The following is a 22,913-nucleotide window of genomic DNA, read 5'->3' as shown; positions in this document are numbered from 1 at the left end:
CAGTGGTGGACGACGTGAAGGGACAGGATGGTTGGATAAGGGTGGGAGGGTGGCGGCCAACGTTGGCCCAAAGAGGGGATAAACGGATGGACAGGTGCCGAAGTCGGTGGGCAGTGGAAGGAATGAGTGGGCAGGGCTGACCGTGGGCCTGACTCCCTGTTCCTGCAGCTGGGAGCCAGGAGCCTGAGGGAGGCTGGCCGAGGGGGGACTTGGTCGGGGATCCTCCCTCAGACACAGGTCATTCGGGCACACCTGCCCTGAGACGACGGCGGTGCAAGTGGCTCCTGGCCTCGGGGATCTGGAATCTGACAGGTAAAAGGGGCCATAGAGGTCACAAGGGTTTCATGGCCTCGAGCCCGAGAGGGCGAGAGCCTCTCCTGCAACCACACAGCAGGACGAACCCCAGGGCTCCACCCTTGGTCCAAGCCTCTTGGCTCTGACCATCATCTGGGCTCCAGCAGCTTCAGCCTGCCCTAAACTCCAGCCTGAGCCAGACCCTCTCCCCCTGGCCTAACCCATCATTACCGTGGACTCTGATGAGGACCCAGGAGCAGCACGACAGTGTCCTGACCTACTGCCCTTTGTGTGGGGACTGGCCAAGGTGGGGGTCCCTGCGAGGCAGCTGTGTGGCCATTCCAGGGGTCCTCTGAGACCCGAAGGCTCAAGGATCCTCAAAGCCCCAGGGAGCCGCGGGAGTCTCTGTCCCTGGGAGCTGGTGGTGACAACCGGTTATGCAGTCGTCGCAGATCAGGCCTTGTGCTGGGTGCTGGGGAATTGGTGGGCGGGATTCTTGTCTGCGCCCCTGAGAGCCCCCAGCCTGTGGACACAAGGCACTCAGTCAGTGTCGGTCAAGGGAAGGGAGTCCTGCCCGCAGGACTGAGTGAGAGAGGGAAGCCACGCGTGGCTCTGGCTCCGGGATCCAGGTCTTTGTTCCGTCTACTTCCTTGGAATGGGGTGTCCATGGGTGGTAAGGGTGTGAAAGCCCACACTTTCCTGACCCATAGATCCCTGGAAGTAACCCGGAAACACAAATCTGGGAGCCAAAGGCAAATCCCTCCGCGGTCTTCCCCCCCCACAAGTAGATATGCTGTCCCATCACCTCCTGGCATATTCCCCAGAAGACAGTCGGGGACCCACTCCCCCATTCCGCAGGTGGAACCCTAGGTCGCCGCTCATGTGACATGGGGCACTGGGAGCCCCACAGGGCCACTGACCCATTTCTGACGTCCGGAGCACAGTGGGGCCTCAGCCAGGTCCGCAGACTCGATGAGACGAAACAGGCCAACAGGCTCTGGAACCAGAGCAGCCTGAGTCCAAACCCCCGCTCTTCCTTTTATCGTGGGTAGGAGCCGAGGCCCGTCGCCTCACCTCCGTGGGTCTCGGGTTCCCACTCTGTGAAATGCAGATGGTAACAGTAACTTCGTAAGAGCCTTGGAAGGCCGCGGAGAGCCAAGGTCTGCCCCGTGCGCTCCTCGCTCCCTCCCGCGGGGCCTGCCACAGGCCCCTCCCCCCGCAGAGCCGCGGCCGCTCACCTGTGGGCGGCTGAGGCCCCGCCCCCTCGCAGCCCCGGCGGCCAGGTGAGTGCTGTGGCTCCGGGCGGCTCCGGCCTGGGAGCGTGGGAACTTCCTGCCGCCCTGTTTGTCTTGGGCGGCCCGGGAGGGGCTCCCAGCTCCGTCCGCTCCGGCACGCTCGCGATCGCCCAGCGTGAAAGGGAGGAATTGTTCCCGTGACCTTTGCTTTCCTTGTCAGAGGTGCACCCACTCTCCTCCCTAAAGGACAGGCCAGCCCTGGTTTCCCACTCCCCAAGGGACTGAAAGGGCCACCTTTGCGCCTGAGGAAGGGAGGGGCACGCGGGGGTGGGGGGTGACAAACGCAGCAGCATCGGTCCCTGCCTGAAGGAGTGAGGCTTCACACCCATCTGTCCCCACTCCCTGAGCCAGCCCCTGAGATGACCTTCCCTGTCCCACAAACCACCCCCCACCTCTTTCCTGGTCTTCGCTGCCCTCCGTGCCTCCCAGGGCCCAGAATAGGACCCAGCCCAGAGTCAGAGGCTCAATCAAGCTCCCCAGCCTAGCTGAAACACCCCACCCCACCCCTGAGAGCAAGGCAACCCCCTCCTCCCACTTCCACGGACCCTGCCTGTGGAGGGTGCCACCAAGGCTGGTCTCTACAGGCAGGGCCACAGGTCTCTACATCAACTTCTTACTGCTCTGCCTTGACCTCCTCTGCCCCTTGGTCTCATGGCCAGCCTACAGCCAGGCTGCCCACCTGCCCTGCCGTGGCGTGCCTGGTGGCCCCAGGGTGTGACCCCGACAGCCGCGGAACCTCGGGTGCATCGGTCACGGGGCAGCCTTTGCAACCAGCGCAGCTGGGGTTAAGGGCTGCTACAGATCACGGAGGTTCCATTTCCGATTTTCCAGAAGATGCCAATTATTAATGATCATTGTTCTTTCCTTCTGGGGCATGAAAAAGCCGGTTCGGCTCACAACCGGAAAAGCAGCAGGTCAAGGTTCCCAGAGTATGAAATGTCAGCCTCCGGCAGCAATGACATTCACCCAGAAGCACTAAAAATAGACTCCAGAACAGAGCCATCCAGTCTCTGGAGGCTGGGGGAAGAAGGTGAGCTTAGGGCAGAAAGGACGCTCACCAGCGGTGTCTGTGGCCAGCCACATGGCAGGGCAAGTTGTTTACTTGTTATGTTCTGGGTTGTTGTTGTTGTTTTTCCCTTAAGACACAAAAAGAAAGCAAACTTAAAAAGGGTCAGCCCTGAAGGAATTTGGTCTTTTAAGAATGACTTTAGTGGATGTCAAGTTCAGATAGAAAGGAAAGACCCAGCCTGGAGTGTGATGTGACCACGGCGGGTCTGGGGCTTGGCCCCAGGAGGACAGAAAGCTCACTATCCTTCCCAGCTCCAGGGGACTGGCTACAGCAGCCTGACTGCCTGAGGCCAGCACAGAGAGAACTTCCGTGATGGTGGGAATGTTCTTTATCTGCTCTGTCCAACATGGGAACCACTAGCCACATACAGGTATGTGTCAAGCTCTTGAAACGTGGCAATTGAGGCTGAGCAACAGAATTGCCCATTTTATTTCACTTTAATTGACTTAGATCTAAAAAGCCGTATTTAAATGGTGGCTATTGGCTACCATAGTGGACAGCCCTGTGTTGGGCTTTACGGGAAGGAGAGCTGCGATCAATTGGCAATGTCTGCTGGGAACACAGGATTGGATGATAAGGCATGAACGCTGCATTACCAAATGACCACCACCAGCGAGGTCACCTGATGCCTAAGCCATGGATTCTGATGCCTGGACAGTTTTTGTATTTAGGAGGAAAAAATATCTGTGAGGTTTAGTGCCACACCCCTGTGACATGCGGCATTCTGGTCTTTCCTACAGGCAACTGCAATTCTCTTAAATGGTCTCCCTCCCTGTGGGACCCCATCTCCAACATTTCTACCCTTCTCTACATAGGAGCCAGAAGGGTCCTTCCCAAACACCAATCTGACCACACTCTACCTTGCTCAAAACCCTGCATCTAACCTCCTCACCGTGGCCATCAGCGCCCTTCCCTGCAATGTCTCTCTGACCTCATTCTCTTTCGTTCTTCTCCATCCCCAGCTAATATAGATGGCCCCCACCCCTATCTGATGCTGGCTGCTTCCTTTCCTTCTCCACTGCCCAGGAAGCCCCAAAGAGAGAGCAATCTCTTGCCCCCATTGTGGTATCCTCCACCCAAAGCCCAGTTTTAGAATAGCTCCCGCTGGCAACCTAATGTGATTCCAGGAACTGTCATGCAAATTCTTTTATTGTGCCCTCAAAGTAATAAGACAAGCACCATTGTTGCCCTGTTTCACAGAGGAGGAAACCAAAGGATCTGGCCAAGGGCATTAGAGAAAGTGGCAGACCTGAGCCTCGGACATGGGAAGATGGCCATCGCAAACCTCGCTTTCTGCACAGAGCAATCTGTTTCAACACAGTGTCTGTGCTGAGAATGAGAACCAGGTCCCAGAACTTCTAGTCCAGAATTTCTTCTACTGCTAATTCAACACATGCTAGAGAAAAGAAGAGATGGATGGACAGGTGGATAGGTGCATGGATGAGTGGATGGGTGGTGGGTAGATGGGTGGTTGGATGGATGGATAGATGAATGGATGGATGGAAGGATGGATGGAAGGACGGGTGGATGGATGGATGGATGGATGGATGGATGGGTGGATGGGTGGATAGAAGAATGGTTGGATAGATCGATGGATGGATGGAAGGATGGATGGAAGGACGGGTGGATGGATGGATGGATGGATGGCTAGATGGAGGGGTGGGTGGATGATGAATGGATAGACAAATGGATGGATGGGCAGGTGGATGAATTGGTGGACAGGTGGGTGGGTCGGTGGGGGGATCGTGGAAGTGTAATGGACAGATGGATGCATGCGCATGAATAAAAGGGCAACAAAACACCGTAAGAAGTGAAATAAAAGGTCATGACTAGGGGCGTGGATAACAGTCCACCTTTTTTTCAACCATTTTTTAGGGTTATCAAAAATTCAGGTCATGCAAGAAATTCTTTGAGCCTTTTCTTTTAAAGAGATAAAACGCATGATAAGCGATGTGTATGTTTCCGGAAAGCCCTGGGCTGTGCGAGGCCGCTTGCCTCTCTCCTCCCCACTGCCACCACCCCGCCCTCCCTCCCCTTCTGGCTCACTGAGCTCCGCCCTAACGCAGCTTTCCCAAGGGAAGGCTGAGAAACAAAAGCAGTTTCTTCTGAATGGAACTCTCCCCTGAGCCAAAGAGTAAACACAAGCGAGCCTGGAAGAGCCCAAGCTGGTCAGTGTGTCTGCTCCGGCAATGATTACATAACCAGGACGTACCTGGGAGAGGCGCTGATCCAGGGGATTTTAACAGGCTGTGGGGGTGGGGAGGATGCTGGGGGGACCGGGGGAGGAGGGTGGGGCACGCCCTGGGCAGGAATGGCTCTGCAGCTACCTGGCCTTGCTGGGAACTGGAGCCCTCGGTCTGGGAGGGAGGAAATTGAAGTGTCATTTACTGAGGCTGCCCTTGCACTAAGACAGGCCCTTGCAGGACTGTTGTTTTTTTGTGCTTCGGGGTGGTTTTTTTTTTTTTTTTTTTTTTTACTTCACAACAGCATTACCGGCTAGGGACAGTTATGTTCTCTTTACAGATGAGAAAACAGAAATGAGACACAGAAAGGTACCACCCTTCACCTAAGTCGCACAGCGATTGCAGCAGAATGGGGAGATGAGCCCTAGTCTGGCCCCAGAGCCTGTGGGGCTAACTGAGCTGTCTGGCCTCTCCCTCTTCTTTCTCTTTCCCACTTTCCCTGCCCCTCCTGCCCTCCGACTCGCCCACGGAGTCATGCATCCATTTATTCTTGCGCTGTTTCTATCCATCCATCCACCTGCTCAGGCCCAGTCTTGTCCCACCCTCCCCCGCCCGCCATCCTGGGCCGATGGGGGAAGAGGAGCGGAAGAGAAACCAGATGCAGCTGCTGTCCCTGAAGAGCTGATTTCTGCCGAGGGAGTGAGACTCATCAGTATCCGTCTGCCATGGGATGTTAGAATCCCGCGTGGGTGCGCGTGGCGGACCAGGAGGAGTTTTATAGTGGTTTCCTCATGAGATCCAGGTCAGGGTCGCTCCTCCCTGTGGGAGAAGAAGAAACAGGTCCACAGAGCCTCAGGAGTCTCAGCCCTAGGACCTGGAGTTCAGGGAGCACTTCTCAGAGGAGGCAACCAAGCAGGCTGAGATCCTTTCCTTGCTGAGATTTCCTCCAGCAGAGGAGGAAAGGGTAGCTGTATTTCTGGCATTGAGAGCCTTGCGATGGAGGAGAGGCGGTGAGGAGGTTGGGGTCCACTATGGCCTGGTCACCCCCCAGACCCGGCGGCTGCAGCCTCAGGGCTCTTGGCGGGGGGCGCTGGGGAAGGCCCCACCTGGCCAGGCCGAGGACAGGAGGCCCAGGACATGGCTGAGTCAGACCACCCCTTCTCCACATGACCCAGAGTGAGCATCTCTCCTCTCTAGACCCCAAGCGCCTCATCTGTAAAGTGAGGACAAGAGGATTCTGGGAAAAACCGTGGGCATGGCTGCTGGGCCCTAGCGAGCCTGCAGACCTGTTTCCCCCCGCCCCCAAGAGACTGAGAGCCAGGAGACTGGTTAGCAGGCAACGGGGCCATCTAGGACTCCCGGCCCAAACAGGGGACCCCCCCCCAGGGGTGGGACCCAGTGTACAAGCCCCATCGTGAAGGAGGGGCTTCCTGCCACACCCAAGGGGCTCCCAAGAGCCACGCTGCCATTATGTAAGCCAACTACCCAGCCACTGCTGGCCGGTTGTGTTGCCGTGTAAATAGAGTCCTGTATTTACCTACCATGGGAAAGGGACAGGTCTGCCCGGCGAGGCAGGCAGGGATGAGCTCAGAGGCCTTCAGCTCTGATTTCTGTGACATTCCAAGTGTGCACACATCCTGTGCCCACCAACTGGGCATCTGTTGGGGCACATTGGCGGAAGGATCAGTGGGAAACTACAACCTGGGAGCCCAGGCCATGGGTCTTCAGGTCGCATGCTTGGGGTTGCAGCCTTGGCCAGGGAAGCCGGCAACAGGAGGCCAGGCCAAGACCGCATCTGGGTGACAAGTTTCCAATGGTCCCCAATGGCCCCAAAGACCTCCCTGGTGTCGGTACCACTCAGCTGCCCTGGATGGAACAGGGACCATCTGCACAGGATATCAAGGAGCTCAGAGACTAGAGGAACCAGCCCTGGGTACAGCCCTACCTCCCATCAGCACTGCTCCAGAGCACCAGACTTCCATTAAGAAGCTAGTATGTACAAAAACCCTTTGTCTTTAATTCCCAGAAAAATCTCAGTGGTCGCATTGTTCTACACAAGAAGAGAGGCAACCGACTGAGCCTACACAGCTAATGAGATGGAGTCACGATTTGAACCCCTGGTCTGTCTGGCCCGAAGTAGTTATTTCTAATAAATATACTGCCCTCGCTGTTTCAGTGCTTTCATCTGCCAAGTAGGGACAGTCATGAAATCCAAGAAATGGCATTGCTCTGTACTCTGGGACCATTATGGCAGGTTTGAGTGGCATTATCTGTTCATGAATCCTTGGTTGGACCAATGTGTGAATGGGTGAATGGACAGTGGGATAATTAGGTAAACAAGTGAACAGTTGGGTAAATGAGTGCCTCCTTTATGAGGGGAGGAAGAGGGAGGGAGGGAGGGATGACCTATAAGCAGATAGACTGGTTCATGGAATAAAAGGTAGATACATAGATGAAGGGATGGATGATTGAAAGGGTTATAGGTGATGGGATGGATGGATGGATGGATGGACGGATGGATGGGATGGATAGACAGATGATGGGTGGATAGATGGATGGATGGATGGACAAATAGGATGGATACATGAATGGGTAGAACGGGTGGATGGAAGGATGGATGGATGAGTAGGTAGGATGGATAGACAGATGATGGATGGATGGATGGATGGATGGATGGATGGATGGATGGAAGGATGGACCTTTGAATGGATGGGCCAACAGATAACTGAAGAGACAGGTAAGCACGTAATGAATGGATTAATGAACCAGTGGATAGGTGGCAGGCTACATGGAGGATTGGTATCATAAACAGAAGACCGGCTGGAGGGTGGATGGAAAGTGAGGTGGTGAGTGGATGGATGGGTCCCTTCTGATCTAATCCTGGTTGCATAAGAGACTCTTTCAAATACCTACTGTCTCCCCAAGCAAGATCCTGCTCTGCAGTCCGGGTGTGGCCCAGACCTTATGTCAGAGTCACCTTTTGGACTCAGTATCCCCTCTACTGGGCCAACGAACCTGTGGCAGGTGGAGTGTGTAGTAGGGGTCTACACAGGGCCCTTTCCTCTTCTCCAACATTGCCAAGTCCAGGCTCCTAAGTTAGGGCTCCCAGAACAGCCTCTTCTCCTAATCCCCCTTCTCCCCCTACAGGTGAACCAGCAGCTCCTTTCCCATCCCGCTGAAGAAGCCAGATTGAGAGTCCCAGATGGGAGAGGGGGGGTGTCCTCAGCCCTGACATGTGTCCCTGGAGGGTGATGCCCATCTCTGGGCCTCTGCTGCCCCAGTAGGCAAGCCGACAGGAGTGAGGACAAGACTGACAGCTGGCGGAGCCCTGGAGGCCCTCACTTTATCCGCGGCCACAGCCCCCAGTGCTCCTCCTCAGAGCCCAGGGTCTCTGAACCCCACCTTCTGGGACCACCTGAATGGGCCCTTCCAGGGTCGGGAGGCTGAGGCCTTGGCCAGGACAAGTCACCACAGCCAGTGAGGGAAGAACAGCTGGACCAGGAGAAGACTCCTGGTTTGCCCAGGCTCCTCATCTCGTCGGGCCCGTCTCCGCACACCACGCCGCTCCCCCAGGTACTGCCTTCCCGTCTTTACCCTGAACGCATGTTGGAAGCCGGCCTAGGTTAGGGACTTACCACTTTTTGCAGCGCAAAGGTCTGGGAGTTCCTAGGTCTGCCTGTGGGAGGGGTAGCAGGGTATGGGAGTCATGATGTGCCACACTTGCCCCAGAGGCAGGGGGAAAGGGCAGGAAGTAGAAGCAGGAGGCCCTGGGGCAGGCTGCAGGAACAAGGGCTGTGCCCCCTTCTGCACGCTTCGTGGCCTTGGCCTGGTGGATCCCTGAGGCTGACCTCCTGCCGTGGTGCCGTCACCATCTCAGGGCCACCATGGGGTACCAGGCCTTTCCCCTCTGAGATCCCGACCGAGAGGCCAAGGCCAGGCCTGGGAGGAGAGGGAGGGACCAGAAGGGAGCCCGGGACTCGCCGTTCCCAGCACACCCTGACTCAGCTGCCCGCCCCACACTGATCAGCTGTCAATCTTGTCCCCTGGGAGTCAGAGCAAGGGCCCTGGACCTTGTCAATCTGCTTGAGCACAAGGAGCCTGAGCCAGACCATTCCTACGCCAGGCCAGCCCCTGAGGAGGGACCTGTCACGGGCTCGGGGTCCCCACTCCCACACACAGAGGCCGCGTGCGTCCCCATTACAGCACTCGGTAAACCAAGCCCCCTAGAGACCCTCACCATGGCCCAGCCACAGGGCACACAGGGCTGTTTCCTGGGCCCCCCGTTGCCGCTTGTGGGCCCTCACTGTGAGCACAGGGAGGGAAAAAGCTGGCCCACCAAGACCAGGAGGGCTGGGCCTCTTTGGGCAGCTTTTCTGGGAGATCCTCATGGGGCCACATGAGGGCCAGGGTGGTACAGCTAGAGACTGAAGGCAAGCCCGGTGGGGTTCCTCCTCATGCCCACAGCTGCTCTCTGCCTCCTGCGTGGCCAGAGCACCCCCTATGTCTGACACAGGACCTGAACTTCCCCAAGGGGCATTGGAGGCCCTGGTTTTCAGACAGTCTCCCCAGCAGGAAAAGGGATAGAAACCACAGGGGTTTCACAGGTGAGGAAGCCAGGACTCCGAGAAGTTCAGTAGAGCAGCCCAGGGTTGCAGAGTGAGGAGAGGGAAGGGGGGATTCAAACCCAGACCTGTGTCTCGCCCATGGTGGGTGGTGAGCAAATGCGCAGACACCACTGCGCATGCTCTAAGCCTCCACCCTGCGATGTCTCTGCCTGGCTGACAGCTTCATGGGGCCCGGTTCCTGCTAAAATACCTCCAGAGATGGGGTGTTCGCTACTGGGCCGGTGCCGGCTATGCCATTCCTCCCCACACCCCACCTGCCAAGGTCCGGGATCTGCTCCAGCTCACACAGGTAAATCCTGTTCCTGCCCCTGGGGCAGCCGGCGGGCTCCCAACAAGTTCCAAGTGAAGCTTCTGGAGACTTGATCCCTGACCCCTTCCCAAATCTGCTTGCACAACTGGCTGCCCTCCTCTGACCTCACTGAGCTTCTCCCTAGCCCGGCTCCCATGCACAGAGCCTGCCGAGCCTGCCGTGGGTCCCTGTCCCTCACCGGCCTCTGGGCAGCCCCGGGCCATCCAGCTCTGAAGCTGAGAACTGGGAAACCCCACTCTGCCCAGGCGGCTTGCTTCCCGGACCCCTCTGCACACTTCTCTCGGCCCCAGGCAGCATGGAAGACTCTGGAGTGTCCCTGGCTCTGGGAGGGGAGGAGGAGCCCTCCGCAGCATCGAGCCGGGGCAGCAGCGAACCCCTCATCCAGACAAGGTGCACTACCAAGCCCAAAGCCTGGGGAGGAAAGCCCGTTGCCCCGCACGCAGGGCAGGGCAGGGCAGGCACAGATGCACGCGGCCAACGCTTTCCAAGGCAGACTCTGCTTCCGTAGGATGTGGACAGGACCCAGGCGGGCTGGAAGTCACAAGACGAAGCCAAGTCTTTACTGTGGACTAGCTGGCGCCTTGACTAGGCCCTCCCAGAGGAGAGAGCAAGCAGTTTCTCAAGCCAATTCGACCTCCAAAATCCTTCTCCTGGAACATCTTCTGGGACCAGTGTTCCCTGGAACACTCTTTGAGAAATAGCCCAAGTTGCTGGCGAAGCCCCAAAGAGCCCCATGTGAAGCTGGGTCGGAGGAGACCCAGGGACCCCAGGGACCAGACGCAGGCTCCCTGCCCGGCCCCTCCCACACCCAGGGACCAGTGGAGGAAAGGTCCCCACCTTTCCTGGGGTTGCGTCCCTGCTCCAAAGATTCTGTGGCCCCGAAGCCCGTGACACTACCAGCACCAAGAACGAGGGGCCGAACGGCAGCCCTTCCTGGGGCCCGCAGATGCGGCCTAGCAGAGCCTGCAACTCACGGCCAGAGACCAGAACTTTAGGAGGTACAGAAAGGCCCCTGAACGTGCCCAGCCTGGCTGGGGCCCCCAAGAGGGCCTCCCAGCCCAGTTCCAAGGCCCTCATCCTCCTCCCTGGAGACTGATGGTTATGCCCACTGTGCAGATGAGCAAGCTGAGGCTGGGAATTATCCTCCGTGGCTCTGGTCACACGACTCTGAGTACCAGGACTTGAATTCCTGTCCTTTGGACCAAACTGTGAAGGGACTGTTCTGGGTGGCATTCCATCACCCCTGCTCCCGCTGGTCAGCTGACAGACCTGCGACCCTGGTGAGCCCAGAGCCCTGCAGAAGCCGAGCTTTCCAGAAAGTGACCCAGGCTCAGATATCCTCCTGGCCTGAAAAGAGCACGCCCCTTCCCAGCCACACACCCTCTGTCCTGCAGCCACCTCCAGCCCGACAGCACCACTCCCCGTGAAACCCTAGGCTATGAGGCCGTGCGGAGCTGGACGCCAGAAGAATGGGCCCTGGAAAGGCGCGCCTAGCAGATCGTCAGCCCTGCCCGGCAAAGGGGACAGGTCCCAGCCTGACAGCCATGCCAGCGCTCCTCCCACACACCAGGATGGGACCATGGGCAGATCCTGGGCTCCCACCCCACCCCCTGGCTGGGCTTGGGCTCCTGGGTGGCAGCAGGAGCCCTGGAGATCCAAAGAAAATGACAACACGATGCCCCTTCTTCCAAAATGATGAGGAGCCTCCGGCCAGCAGCAAGGAATCCTGCAGGCCAGCACAGGCCCCTTGGAGTGTGACGCCCCGTACGGCTCCAGGATAAAGTCCGTAATGTCCCAGCTGTGACTTGGCCTCCTGTCCTTGTCTCGTCTTTCCGGGCTACTCCTACCCTGTGCGTCTGCCAGCAGCACCCTGCCTTCCACAACACGGAGGGCTGACTTCTGCCCTCCACTCAGGCAGCCCCCCCCCACTCAGGAACCTGCACCTCCTTGGCCCTCCCAGGGGGCGAAATGACACGTGTATTGTTCACTAGACCGTTGTCCGCACCAGGAAGGGCCTCCCCACCATGTCTCCAGGTGGACCGACGCCTGCCTGGCTCACAGGAGGGGCTCAAGGGCGCTTGTGGAGCGCCCAGTTTAACCAGTTTAACCCCCTGGGAGACCCCACTCCGCCTCTGGGCTCCTCAGCTGAGACCGTGAGCAGCCAGGAGACCCTCCACGTGGTCACCGTCAGCCCAAATCCCGAGTCCTGACTGTGAGCTCCAGGGGGGGTCCCAAAGTGCTCGGTGCTGGGCAGTGCATGCAGTAGGCACTCAGCAGTGCTGGGAACCCCTGGCCAGCTCTCTCTGGGGTCACTGCCCACCACGTGGTGATGCCTTTTTGCAGGACGTGGGAAAGGTCATTTCTGCCCTAGAAACCAAGCAACGTGAAGGGGATGGATGGACACTTCGAGGGGTAGTGACAACGGCTAGTAAGTCACAGCCTGCACAGTAAGTTCTCTGATAAAAAGGGTGCACGGAACGGGATGGAAAGATGAGGAGGTGAGTGGGGGCCCTCTGCGCTGACATGTCACCTTCAACCTGCCACCCGAGTGACACCCAGGATGGCCACACTCTGCCCAGGCACGCAGATAAAACTAGTTGTTCGGCGGGTCCTGGTGAGTCACAGCTGTGGCGGATGGACGCGTTCCTCCCACGGTGCAATGCGCTCTGGTTCTGGAAGCTTCCATCAGCTGAGCGTCCTTGGTCAAACTCAGCTCTGGACCCTCGAGCCACAGTGTGACGAGGGGAGCGTAGGCAGCGGTGTGAGCACGAGAGGCTGCCCTGCCCCCATCACTGCCCTCACAGGCCTCTCCCTCTCCCTGGCTCCTCCTCCAGCGTCCAGCCCTAAGCCAGGGAAGCTGGTGATTCAGCCCGTAACATCTTCCCAGGTACCTCCTCTGTGCCAAGCATGGGATGCCAGGGCTCAGTTCCGGGTCCACCTGGTCCTCCTAGTGCCTTGACTACATACAGTACTAGCAATGATGCTCAAAGTCTCCCTCTGAGCCCCACTGCTGCCGCTCTGTCCAGGACGAGAAGGAGGCCTCGATCGCAGGGTTCAGGGCCCCCTCAGGCCACGGCACACAGAGCTTCATGTGAGCTGGGGCCCTGGGATGTCCCAGAAGTAGCCGAAAGAACCACCAGCACTGGGATGACCTGGGGCAGCAACAAGGACAGGGGCTGGAACACCAGGAGCCCCACACGGGGCACATCCCAGCATCATGCTCGCTCCGCTGCCAGAAGACCCTGCGTGTCATCAGCTCATGGGCTGGGGACGCAGACAATGAGCAGGACACGAAGACAGAGGGAGGGTGTGATGGGCAGAAACATGTGACATTTGGGAGAATGCGGAGTCAGCGTTTCCACCCCAGGGCAGGTGGGAGGTGGGGGGAGGAATGCTGAGCTTGAAAGTCGGGTAGTCTGCTCCGTGCATGGCCGAAGTAGGGGGGCCCCTAGAGGGACCCAGAAGGACCCAGAGGGACCCAGAAGGAGCCTTGGAAAGCAGCCAATCCCATCCCTTCGTGATGGGGGCAGTGGGGACCAGGTGGGGGGTGGGGCGGGCAGCGACCTTCTTGAGGTCACAGAGCAAGTCAGGGAGGGTGCCAGGGTTTACATGCATTGGGGATGCCCTGGCCTGGGCTCTGATCTGGCACCTTCTGCCTCCTTGAAGCCCAAGAGGAGCCATTTGAGTCCACAGAGCAACGTAGGGTCCTATCAGCTATCTTGAGACATAGCAGGGAGTGGGTGTTGGATAGATTGATGCTTTCTAAAACCCCAGATGGGAACAGCTGCTCTGTCATGGCCCCAAGCATGGGTCTGCCATGGCCTTGTCCACTCAGCTGTCCCCTACCAGACGTCCCAGCAGCGCAAGCTCACTGAATGTGGAATGGGTGGGGGGCTGTGGGGTGGCTGGACTGTTGAAGGGATGAGTGAGGAGAGGACACGCGGTCCTATAGAAGGAACGTTTGTGTCCCCCCCACAAGTTGTATGTTGAAATCCTAACCCCTACAGCAATGGTTTGAGGAGATGGGGTGTGTGGGAGGTGATCAGGTCACAAGGCTGGAGCCCTACCAGATGGGATCAGTGCCTTATGAAAGGGGCCCCGGAGAGCACTCTTCCTGCTTCCTCGGCCTGAGGACACGGTGAGCGGTCATGGTCCGCAAACAAGGAGACAGGTTCTCACCAGACACTGAGTCTGCTACAGCCTTAATCTTGGACCTGCAGCCTCCAGAAGTGTGAGGAATAAATCTGTGCCATCTATGAGACACCCATGTCTATGGGAGCTTTGTGGTAGCAGCCCGAGCACACTCGGCGGGCAGAGGGACGATGGATGGGTGGACGGGGCAGCAGGGGCCCACTGAGGCCGAGGTCCTGGTTGTCCTGGGGTCTGGGCAGCTATAGGGGAAGCTACAAGGGGCAGCGAGGTCTGACTCTGTGCCCCAACTCTGGGGATGGGAGCCGTGGGAAATAAGCAGATGGGGGGACAGCCACCAGCTAGGACGCTGGCTTCAGGCTCAGAGCCCTGCAAACCCTCCATGCCATCGAGTCAAACCTGTTGTCTGGCCCTTTGAGTCTTAAAGGACCCCAGGAGCTTTAACCCTGCTACCTGCTGCAGCAAGAGGGGGTACGTTGGGAGCACAAGGGAAGAGCCCACCCTTTCATGCCACCACCAACCTGACAAATTCCAGATGATCCTGATGCCCCACGTGTAGTATGACAGCGAGTTTGAGCACAAAGGTGTCCAACATCAAAACCAAATGCAGCCCTGGAAACCCCCATGAGCTGGGCTTACAGGCCAGTGTGGCCCCTGAAGTCCCGTGCAACCCCAAAATTAGCACCTGCTAGACACATGCCTTATCACCATGTGGCAGACCTTGCTCTGTTTCTCCCAGGCCTGCCATATCCCGATGCCCTAATCTCGCTGAGCTGGCCATGAAATACTTAGACACAGATCTAATCAGAAGTGTACAAGATTTCTAGGACAAAATGATGAAATGCCATTAAAGAACTTAAATCAAGGGCTGAATTAGTGGAGAGAGATGTACTCTGAGAGGGATCTAGTATCACAGTTGGCCAAATCTTCAGGGACTGATATACTTACTCTCTTCCCTTCAGAATCCCAGCAAGGCTCTGAGTTTGGGTTTGTGTCATTTCTTTAAAAATAAAACCAAATCTTCTTTTTGTGGGGGGTGGGGGAATTAGACCATGTGAATCTGATGTTCAGGGAGGAAAAAAATCAATCTCAAAAATTGTCAAGATGGCTTTAGAAAGGGAGACCAGGGGCCCCTCGGTGGTATGGTAGGTTAAACATCTGACTCTTTGTTTTGGCTCCAGGTCATGATCTCAGGGTTGTTTGATCAGACCCGGCACTGGGCTCTGTGATCATCGTGGATTCTGCTTGGGTTTCTCTCTCTCTCCATCTGCCCCTGCTGCTTATACACTCTCTCTAAAATAAATAAATAAATCTGAAGAAGAAGGAGGAGGAGGGGGAGGGGGAGGGGGAGGAGAAGAAAAGAAAAGGAGGAAAGGAGGACCATGAAAGGATGTGACTGACCTGTAAGGACCTATTTAGAAACTGTCCCTGCTCCCCTTCCCCCAGGGGATTTACTTGGAGACAAGTCCCGGAAACCAGCTTCAGGTAACAAAGCCCAGATACAAGGGTGGGTCAGGCCAGGTGGAGACATCCGATCAGTGGGGGGACGCATACTGTCTCCCTGGTTACCAAGGAGTATGGGCCCCGCCCTTTGGGAGCCTTTTGGGCTCCAATCCCAATCAAGGTGTAATAGGCTGGTTCAGATGTCTACGAGGGTCAATTGTAACTCAGCTGGTCACCTCGCATCACTGTGGAGTTTCCTGTGTGTGTTACAATCTCATTGGCCACCTGTGCGTGGCCAGGCCCGACCGCATGGCCTTTGCCCTTAAAAGCTAGGCTGTGAAACAGAGAAGGGTCGCCCTCTCTTGTAAGAGGTGCGTCCCCAAACGTTCGGTTAGATTCTTGATGCTGGGCGCGAAATAAAGCTTTGCTTGACCTTAGCTTTGTATCAGTCTCGCTCCTTTAGTCACGGGCCCGTTATTGGGGCATAACAGACCAGATATTAAAACTTATTCTGAAGCTATGGTAACTAAATGGTGTCCTCCTGGCATGGGAACAAACTGATTAGCAGGAAAAAGAGTTCAAAGGTTCCTCCCAGTATATGTAGGAAATTAAAACAAACGACAAATTTTTTGTTTAAAAGAGCTGGGACAGGGCGCCTGTGTGGCTCAGTCTTTAAGCATCTGCCTTCTGCTCAGGTCATGATCCCAGGGTCCTGGGATCGAGTCCCGCATGGGGCTCTCTGCTCAGCGGAGAGCCTGCTTCTCCCTCTCCCACTCCCACTATTTGTATTCTGTCTCTCACCCTCTCTCTCTCTTTCTCTGTCAAATAAATAAAAATAAAACCTTCTAAATTTTTTAAAAATAAAAATTAAAAAAATAGAAGAGCTGGGACCATGGACAAAGATAAATCCCTAACTCACATCGTACACAAGAATAATTTCCAAATGAGTTAAAGGTAAAGGAGTTTTGTGTTTTTTCTTTATAAACTACAAGCATATGGAAAACAATAAAGATAAATATCCTTTTAACCTCACAGTGCAAAAAGTCTTCCTACACAAGACAGGAAACCCAGAAGCCATTAAAGGAAATAAATAAATAAATAAATAAATAAATAAATAAATAAATAAAATTGAGTACACAGAACACATAAAAACTCTCAAAGCACTGTGTTTTAGGAAGGCCACTCTGGTGACCAGGATGGGAGAAACATTGGTGGATGATGCCAGCAGGAGGTCAGGAGAAGTCCAGGGGGAAGAAAGTGACCATGGCCCTTTAGAAGGTATCAGTACAAATCAGAACAGGGGCCAGGCAGGGCTTGTGAAGGACACCAGAATTACACTGGGGTTTAAAACACCTATAATAGAAACAGGCTTTAGTAATGTAGAATGCACTTCACCTTTTCCCCAGCCAACCCTTGGTGCTAGAGAAAACTCCAACTTGGCCCAATCAGATTTACTCCCTCCCCTGCCCCAAAAACAACCTTGGGGTGTGTTTAAGGGAGAATGGAGATGCCCACTCACCAGGTGAGACAGGCTAGGAGGAAGCCCTTGAACACTTCAGCCTCCAGATATGGTCCCTTCCACTCCCACACCCCAGCTTCTCTGCTTTTCCAGTGGTCCCCAGACTGTGCCCAGGACTCACCTGAGGGCTTGTTAAAACACAAGTTGTTGACCTTGTCCCCAAAGTCTCATCTTTTTCAGAACTGCATTGCCTACTCTCTTACCCATGCCTTTCCACATGGGTTTTAGAATCAGTTCCTCAACACCTACAAAACAGTTTGCTGGGACTTTGACTGGGTTCAGGTTGATTCTACAGATCAAATAATATTGGGTTTCTCAATCCATGAACATGGACTACCTCTCCACTTACTCCCAGAGTTGCTGATTCAACAAGTCTAAAGAGGAGCCAGAGATTTTGCATTTCTACCCCATGCCCAGGTGACCCCACCTTGAGAATGGCTGCCCTAGGCCTGGGCAGGAAGCCCCACTGTGTTTGGAAGTTGGAGCTATTCTGAAGACTGAGGCCTCCTGGGCCCCAGGATATCAGAAGGAGCTTTTGCTCCTATGCAAATCACATCAGGCCAGTTCTTCTGGGATTTGCATGCTAATAGCTGACTTTTTCAGGTTTTTAATCTCTGGCAGATAAACAGTGAGTGCCAGGAATCTGCAGGTGTATAGGTTCAAGGAGACACAGCCCCTTGCGAGAAAATCCTTTTTCTCTAAGTATCCAATTCCTCAACTTTCTGGGTGAATTTCTCACCTCTTGCAACTTCCTCTCCCAATAAATATCTTCTCAGGAAATCTCAGAAAATCAACCCCAGGTCTGAAACTAAGGCTCTGCCCTTCCCCAATAGGCCATGGTAGTGGCCTCTGGCTGACCCCAAGGTGAGTCCAACTGGTTGGCCCAGGAAGGGCCTGAGCAGTCACAGGAATCCTTGGAGGACAAAACATGACATTGTGGGCAGAGGGCTGGCATGCAGGACACCTGCCCTTTCTTCCCACCATGGAGAAGATGAGAGCCACCTAGGGAAGGTGGAAGGAACAGCATGGGTGAGGCTCAGAGGCCAACACAAGGCCTCCATTAGATCATGCAGGTAGAACTCAGAGTGGCTCCTCTGCTGCTTGTCTGTGACTCTGAAGCCCAGGTCCTCACTGGACCAGAGCTCATCCAGAGAGGTGCCGGTCCATATAGAGCTCAGTTCTGTGCAGGACAGGTGCACAGGAGCTCAGTGACATAAGTTTTGGCCCAGGGGAGGTGGCTGTGGCCCATCTCTCTGGCTGACAGTGTGGGTAATCCTGGACGGGGGGCCTTATTCTCCTCTGGGAGCCCTGACAGCTCCTTCTCCTCCCCAGTGTCTGCAGGGGCCCCAGGAACAGGACTCCATCCCTCAGATTCCTCCCAGGGGCCAATTAAGAGCCTGGTCTGGGGAAACAGGGACCCCCAAGAGGAAAGGGTGGCTATGGCTCCAGAATGCAGTAATTGGATTGCCTTTGAGCTTGAGTTGTCATTGACATTGGGGTCTCTGATCAGCACACACAGAGGGCCAGAGCTGTTCCCATGGACCCAGACACAGCCCTTTTGTTCCCAGAGCTACAAGACAAGCCATAGCCTTTGTGTCCAGCAGAGGGGAAGTCCTGAACACCCCATGTCCCTAACTCCACATTCTCTCCCTGCATTGGGGCTCTGGTGCCCTTGAGTTCAAGTACAACCCTGGGCCCAGACCCCAACCCTGGGGGCTGGTGTACCAGGTGGGAGGTTTGGGGTCCAATCTGGAGCTGCCATCAATGCCAGCATCTTTCAAAAGTGGCCAAGAACCACCCTTTGGTAAATGCCCACATGCAGCAAGGCCAAGACTGAATGGCCAGGAGCTTCTGCTCCAAGGTCCCATAGACCCGGGTTCGAATCCCAGGTGGGGGCCCCAACAGCTGTATGAGCCCAGGCTTCCCAGTCCTCACCAGGCTGTGCCAGGTAGAGTGAGGACATCCCAGGCTGTAGTGAGGGTCAGAGGTGATGAGGAGGTGCTCCTCTCCATGGCTGCAAGGCTTGCAGCATGTGAGTTGAAGAGGCCATCACTGCTATTTCTTTTTTCTTTTCTTTTTTTTTTTACAGCTCCACTTTTATTTAATAAAAACAAGAGATGGTATGAGTGAGGAGGGGGAGTGTGTGGTGTCATGTTGATTTTTTTTTTAAAGATTTTTATGTATTTGAGAGAGCATGAGAGAGAGAGAACATGAGAGGAGAGAGGTCAGTGGGAGAAGCAGACTCCCCGCCGAGCAGGGAGCCCAATATGGGACTCAATCCTGGGACTCCAGGATCATGACCTGAGCTGAAGGCAGTCGTCCAACCAACTGAGCCACCAGGCGCCCTCATGCTGATTTTCAGGAGGACTTGATTTCACTCAGCATAATCTCCTCCTGTCCCATCCATGTTGATACAAAAGTTGGGTACTCATCCTTTCTGATGGTTGAGTAATATTTTATTGCATATATGGTCCACATCTTCTTTATCCAGTCTTCTGTTGAAGGGCATCTTGACTCTTTCCACAGTTTGGCTATTGTGGACATTGCTGCTGTGAACATTGGGATACACATGGCGCTGCTTCTTGAAACGGTTGCAGGCTGGGTGAGCTCGGAGCACAGCCAGAGGCCAGGGACACAGGAGTGGCTGAACGCTCCTCTCCGAGGGCACACTGAGGAGTGGGGCCCCGAGCTCTCGGCTCCTCCGGGCCGGAGACTGGGAGGCCGCCACCCCCATTCCCGTCCTCTGGAACTCCCATCACTGCTATTTCTATCGGGGTCCTCCGCACTCAACAGGGAAGCTGGCACCAAAGCAGCACTTGGGAAGCCCATGAGAGGCATCATACAGATCTGCAGAGAGCCATGCACATCCAAAGTCACTGCCAGTTCTTGAAACAGCTCTTCAGCGTAGCTTTGACCTTGCTGTGACCTGGCCCGGTTCTAGACCCGGTCCCCCATGGAGCCCGTGGCACACATGCTGTTCTGGCGCTCATCAGCATCCTGCGGTACCAGGCCTTGGTCTGCCAGGGTCCCTCCTACTTCTCCACTGTGCCCCACCACCCTGGGTGGGATCTTCTCACAGACCACAGCTTTGCAACCACGTATCTGTAGAGTCAGCAAGACCTGCTGCACAAGGTCCCACGGACAGGGCAGCGTAAACCACAGGGTTTCTTGTCCTCAGTTCCTGGAGGCTGGAAGTCCAAGAGCCAGGCAGGAGCAGGGCTGGTTCCTCCCAAGGCCTCTCTCTTTGGCGTGCACAGGCCGTCCACCCTCTTTGTGTGTGTCGGTGTCCTGATCTCTCCTTACAGGTAAGGACACCTGTCAGATGAGATTAGGGCCCCGCCTAATGATCTGATTTTACCTTAGTCACACAACTCAGAGAAACACTTCACTTACTAGAACACTGATTTGTTATAAAAGAGTATAACCGGGACCAGCCGGATGGAAGAGACGCATAGGGCAAGGTGTGGGGAAGGGGCATGGAGCTCCCTACTTCTACTTCCCTCAGGTCTCCACCAACCCAGAAGCTCTCCAAACCCAGGCTTTTGGGTTTCACGGAGGTTTCATCAATTAACTCATTATTGGCCAACGGCAGGTGATTCAACCTCCAGCACCTCTTGGGAGGTGTTACTGAAACCTCCCGTCCTCTGACCACTGGGCTGGCTCCCTTGGCAACCAGCCTTACTCCTGAGGTGCTTTCCAAAAGTTGCCTCATTAACATAGCAAAAGACACCTTTACGCTCTCATCACGGGAAATTCCAAGGATTTTAGGAGATTTGTGCCAGGAAAGGGGACAAAGACCAAATCCACATCTCTTATAAATCACAATATCACACCTGTCCAAAGCCCCATTCTGCTGAACAGCACCTTTCGGGCAGCCACACCCATCCCTGCCCCTGGGGTGCCACACACGAGCAATGGTGGCATATTCTCTGCTCATTTTAGCCATCTGAGGTCCAGACCAGTAGTCTAGTATGGTTTGCCTTCATCGATGTGCACAGCACTGCCAGTGAGTCCCAGGCCCCAGACAAGAGGACATGGTGCTTCTGAGGGGAGCAACCAGCAGCATGGTCCCTGCACGGGGCTTCCCAGGAAGAGAAGGGGTCTGGGGCAACAGAATTCACACACCAGATGAGAAGTGGATAGAAAAAGGAATCTAGGTAATGTGGCGCTGTGGCCCACCAAAAAACACCAGCACGGGAATTAGGCTGGATCCACTGTGATCCCTGCCAACTCCCTCTGTTGGCCTGGTTCACATCACCTCCCTGTCCAGGAACCACCTCCTTGGCTTCTAAAACAGAGGAGAGGATCTTGCTGTGTGTGATAGACACCATCATAGACACACACTGGATCCCATTTCCCGGTCCCCCCTCTTGGGCGCTCACTGCACTGCCCAGGAAGGGGAAGAAAGAGAGCACGCGAGAAGTTATGGACAGTGAGAAGTGAGCAAAAGTGACATGTTGCTTCCAGGCACGGCGGCAAGAAGCCCGACACACACCTCTTCCACCAGAACCAAGAGACGAAGATGGCCTGGGTCTCGGGTCACCACGTGCTGGACAGCTGCCCTGGGAAGCCGGCCCTTCGGTCTGAGCTCTGTAGAGGGAAATGAAGTTTTGTGGTGCTAAGCCATTGCGACTGGGAGATGAACTTGTTACTGCAGCAAAACTTAGCATACCCTGACTAATACACCAGAGACACAGACGGGAGGCACACACACCTGACTGAGATCTACGCATTGTCCCGGCACTCAGTTTGTGTTCCAGCCAGCCGACACCGACGGATCTGTGGGCCGTAGGATGTGTCAAGGGCCTCCTAGCTCATGCACGGCCGCATGGGTCATTGATGGGCTCCCCCTTGCTGGATACCCAGCTGTGGGACGTGGGAGCAAGGGAAGCTGCCCCTTGGGAGGACCTCATGCCTTCCTACGGCTTGCAGCTCAGGCTTGTCCGAGCCTGCTTTCCTCTCTGCCTTGCCCTCCCAGGGCTGCTGGGCTGAGGCCGCCGCCCCCGGCCGCTTCCAGTGGCCCTTCCCTCATCGCTGGCTCAGGACACCCTGGTGATTTCAGCGTCCGTGACGTTTTTCTCTGCCTTTCAGCTGCTACTTGTAGAGCCAAGTTGGAGCTTGCTCCCCTGGAGACACTGGGGAGCCGGGCTGCCCCACACTGTCTCATTCTTTCTCAGGGTGTGCCGCAGCCTCAGACCCAGGAGAGACGATTTCACTTTCGGTGGGGCTCCTTCCAGAGGTAACGTAGGGGCCCACGGCTCGGTGGTCAGCTCCCTCCCCGAATCCAAGAAGAGGGAAGGGCTGTCCCAGGACATGGGCTCCAGGCGGACAAACAGTGAACATGACTTTTCACAATGGGGCTTTGATCTGCCTAATGTCACAAGACAGGCTGGGGACAGACGCCAGGCCCTGTGTGACTCCTGGTTCCCACAGGAGATGTCCTGCGAGCTATTCACACGGGGAGATTCTTGGCAGGCCTGACCCTGGGTCTGTGCCCATCACAGACACAGCGTGGCAATTAGGTTTTGGAGAAAGGTGGGTGAGGCTCGTTTGGCTAAGACTTCAGCCTCCAGCCCAAAGGCATCATCACAGGGAGGGAGGGCGGGAGGCCGCCCCCACGGCCGTGGGCACCCTCCCGGTGTGAATGAGGGTGAGCACGAGGAATTCCTGCGGTCAGGGGCAGCCTGGAGGGCACAAAGGCCGGGCTGGCACCCTTGACAATACTCACTCTGTCCCGGGCTGGTGGTGACCTTCGCCAAAGCACTTAGTGAATGGGCCACGCTGCTCCCAGGTGTGTCCGAGCCGCGGGCGCTGGAAGAACATGAAGAGGCTGGGCCGTGGGGAGCACTCACAGGACGTTCTGGAACGCGGGTGCTCACGAGGGCCAGCCTGGGGCTCGGGCCAGGCCGGCGGGGCTGCCAGGGGCCCGTCCTTAGGGCTGTCAGGACGCATTATCCCCACCTGTGCGCAGGAACAATGGCCTCACCTGTACCGCCCTGCCATCCCCAGGTGGACGAAATGGCCCG

General features: G+C 55.9%; 1 pseudogene; it reads right to left on the bottom strand.

Annotated features, from left to right (window-relative positions):
• Positions 1–747: 747 nt before the first annotated feature.
• On the bottom strand, positions 748–22,839 carry LOC116880607 (annotated as a pseudogene).
• Positions 22,840–22,913: the final 74 nt, after the last annotated feature.

This window comes from Lontra canadensis, unplaced genomic scaffold, assembly GCF_010015895.1.
Source record: "Lontra canadensis isolate GAN:19392208 unplaced genomic scaffold, GSC_riverotter_1.0 scaffold66, whole genome shotgun sequence".
Taxonomy (NCBI): Eukaryota; Metazoa; Chordata; class Mammalia; order Carnivora; family Mustelidae; genus Lontra; species Lontra canadensis.
Note: the sequence above shows the minus strand (reverse complement) of the source record. Positions and strands in the feature narration are given on the sequence as shown.